Here is a 3,894-nt window from a genome sequence, read left to right as displayed (position 1 = left end):
ACTTTCCTTTAGAACACATTTATATTTATTGTTCAATGAACATGTTCACATGTATGAAGAACAGTCTGCTTCACACAAAAATACAAATTTGTTACAAATAATCAAATCACCACTTGATGACATCACATTAGTAGTAATATTAAATTAGGAATGTTTGTCCTGACAACACAGTTCGCCATAAAACATCCTAAAATACAATTAAAATATTAAGATACAAATGTATTTCATGTCCATAAATGTATATGATGAACAGTCTCTTTCAGCTGAACACCAGAGACAAATCCTGGAACTGCTCCTCAGACAGTGAACAGTGAACACTGCATCAGTTTCTGATACAGAGCTGTAAGCTCTACATTTAAAGGGTTAGTTCACCCAAAAATAAAAATTCTGTCATTAATCACTTATCCTCATGTTGTTCGACACTCGTGAGACCTCTGTTCATCTTCGGAACACAATTGAAGATATTTTAGTTGAAATCCGATGGCTCAGACAGGCCTTTAATGACACCAATGTCATTTCTCTCTCTTAAGACCCATAAAGAGTTCTGATTGGGCCAGCGCTTCCCGTGATGTGATTGGACAGCAGCTTAGCGCACTTTGCCCGGAAAGGTCCCGCCTCTTACCATAACGGGGCGATGCAAGCGCTGAATGCGCGCTCTTCTCCACGTAGGAGAGCAACGAGACCACGCCCCCTATTTTGCGTGTTCTTGTGGGCGGAGCGTTAGTCAACAAACGGTTCTAGTGACGTCATTACAGCAGGAAGTGCAGCGGTGTAGTCCAAACCGGCTGTTCGCTGTAGGCTTTGAAAGGGAACTTCTGTTAAATAAAATATCTCGCTTGGCATTGAACTTTGAGCTTTATAATTTTACAGGTATTATTTATGCTCTAACAGCAACATTTCACACTAACTAAAGTTTGAAAGATAGAATTGCGAAGAACGGGACCTTTAATGACAGAATATTCGTTTTTGGGCGAACTAAACCTTTAAATATAACCTATTTGTATGCAATATAGCAAGCAGGTTCCGGACCTCTGATCCTTCAATGACAATTTTAATGTCTTTTGGTGGATGAAGAGGATCCTCTTTCCCAGTGATAAAGATCGCCATGGTTGTTTGCTCCAGTTCTTCAATCTCATTTTCCTGCATAAAAAAGAAAGAGAAAATAAGTACATTATAGTTTCAGAACTCTCCCATTTTCAGCTCTTACACACTCTAAACTGAACTTGAATAGGCGCGTGACGAGTGAGAGCAAAGCGAAGCCGGTAAGTAATTGGATGATCAGTGCCAACTGCACGTCACACTGGTCTCAGAGCTTTCACAGAGGAGTGAAGGGAGAATAAAAGGAGGAGCGACGACAGTGAAGGAAGAGAGAGGACCAGGCATGGATTTTACATAGCATATAGGTGTTAAGTCATTTGCAAATGGATTCCTTTGGACACACTTATTTTGACAGTGTTCCAGGGAAGACAAGGAAAAAAAAGATTGTTTTGGTACGTCTGGACATGGTCTAAGTGTTCACAGCTCAAAATTCAGCATCAAAGATTTCTCATAAATAGTGTTAAAATCTCATCTTGTGAGCTGAGTTTCTCATCACACCCCTATTTATTAAAAGTGGCTAGGAAAACCTAGACTATGACCATGTTAGTCTGTAGGTGTTATTTGTGTGAGCAAGTGAGAGAGATGCCCTTACCTGGTATTCTTTGAAAAGGTGCGCAAAAGGTTCGCCGAGGTAGATCAGAGATTTGAGGATGCATTCTCTTCTGATGGTGATGTCTGCAGTCTGAGTAAGAACAATAACTATGAATTAAAATTAAACAATTACCAAAAAAAAAAAAAAAAAAAACACTATTCAGCCATGGATCCCACTGATTATCAAATTCATAGATACCTCATCTAAAACCTGCAATGTCCTGGTGGACTCCTCCCTTGCTCCTGATGACCTCCAACAGTTTGGTGGAGTGCTTGTCCAACTGCACCAAGAACTTGTAATCCAACTTGTCACCAAAGGAACTGTTGTAATTCGCATGAACTTAAATTGATCTTAAAAGTAGAGCATACAGAAATAAGTTTAGAAGATGGTGAACACAAAACAGAATCCCCAGCACAACCGTACTAAATTACAACAACAACAACAACTCATTAGTGAATCAACAGTTAGGTCTAAAAATGTGGAATGCCAGGGTATGGCAAATGCCATACGTAAACGAGTAGTCGTGTGCCCATTCTATTCTCTGCTATATGCCGACCTAAAACATTCACTTTCATAAAATCATCATCAAAGCAGTCCATATGTGACATCAGTTAGTTAATTAGAATCTCGAAGCATCGAAAATACATTTTGGTCCAAGTATCACAAAAACTATGACTTTCAATCTACGACGTGTTCCTCAAAAAAAGATTAAAATGGTTCATGAATCAGTGAATTAATCAATGATTCGGATCGCCAATGTCACGTGATTTCAGCAGTTCGGATCGCGTGTCAAACTCCCAAACTGCTGAAATCACGTGACATTGGCGATCCGAATCATTGATCAATTCACTGATTCACGAACCGTTTTAATCTTTTTTTAGGAACACGAAAGAGAAGACAATGCTGAATAAAGTCTTTTTGATATTTTTGGACCAAAATGTATTTTCGATGCTTCAAGAGAATCTAATCAACCAACTGATGTCACATATGGACTACTTTGATTATGTTTTTATTAGCTTTCTGGAAATGGACAGTAAAGTGGGCATTGACTGCATATGCTCTGGGACTAAAATATAAAATATCTTAAACTGTGTGTGAAGATGGAGGTCTTAAAAGTAAGGAACGACATTAGGGTGAGGAGTTAATGACATTAATTTCATTTTTGGGTGAACTAACCCTTTAAGAGCTGGAATAGAGTGTGGCCCCTTTAAGAGCTGCGAGTTTCACTATTGAACTGCCAGTATTTTGTGTGTGTGTGGAACTGTGCCGCGATTCACGCAAACTGTGAGAAACACAGACTCGGGAGCACTCTTTTTCCGAAAAGTAACCTGCTTATTCGTTTTAGGCGATTGTAATGTATTTAGTTCAATACTGTAAGCAGTGATGGTGTTAATGATTTACCTCAGATATATGAGCAAGCGCTTCAGCGCGCTCGGACTGCAGAGAATGTGCTCAGCGAAAAAACACACTTTTCTTTTGAACTGGAGTCTAATAAAAGTTAAGCAGAAAATATTGTAGCTTATATAGGCTATAACTGCACTTGTTTCGAGAAATGTTATTGTTAACTCTTTCCCTTGACACGGTCAATGCCCCCACAAAATGAATTTAGACAGTTTGCATGCATTTAGGTTATTACTCACCCGCCCAATGAGGGGCTAAAATAACCGAACGTTATAGTTTGAATAAAGATTACGAACATTTCGAGTGCTATCTTAAAAGTTAATTTACACGCTATCAAGCGTCAGCGCTGAAATTACGGCCAGACTCAAGTCCCGTCAGATATACGTGAGGTAAAAACGTTAACGGTAAGTTAGACAAAGTTTCTCTTACCTTATCAATGTTCCTCGTAGTTCTGTCTCGGAGCCTGGCTGGATGGGTCTGACGTCCGTTGAAATGTAACGTTATCGTCACGGCCACCGCTCAAGTTCGTGCTGTGTTCTTCTCAGACAGTTCTCAACTTCTCAGACTTTTTTTTTTTTTTTTTTTTTGAACCACAGAGAGCGGGATCTGCAAGTCAACAATGCGCATGTGCAAATCCTGCTTAATCTAAAAAAAAAATGCTCTGATCAAATTAATAAATTCAGTTTAATGTCCCGCTGCCCATTTAGATTCTGTCAATGTAAAAAAATGGATTGAACCATAAATCTAAGCTAAAATGTTTACTTGACATGAAAAAATTAAAAAAATTAAGCTATTTCAATGAG

At 38.8% G+C, this 3,894-nt stretch overlaps 1 long non-coding RNA gene across 1 annotated transcript; it reads right to left on the bottom strand.

Moving 5' to 3' along the window:
* Positions 1-248: 248 nt before the first annotated feature.
* Positions 249-3,646, bottom strand: LOC137045184 (uncharacterized). The gene is made up of 4 exons (XR_010898714.1): positions 3,521-3,646; positions 1,889-2,040; positions 1,691-1,780; positions 249-1,140 (listed from the first exon to the last, which is right to left on the bottom strand). It is a non-coding gene; the product is annotated as an uncharacterized lncRNA (long non-coding RNA).
* Positions 3,647-3,894: the final 248 nt, after the last annotated feature.

The sequence above is a fragment of the Pseudorasbora parva genome, chromosome 17 (genome assembly GCF_024679245.1).
Source record: "Pseudorasbora parva isolate DD20220531a chromosome 17, ASM2467924v1, whole genome shotgun sequence".
Lineage (NCBI taxonomy): Eukaryota > Metazoa > Chordata > Actinopteri > Cypriniformes > Gobionidae > Pseudorasbora > Pseudorasbora parva.
Note: the sequence above shows the minus strand (reverse complement) of the source record. Positions and strands in the feature narration are given on the sequence as shown.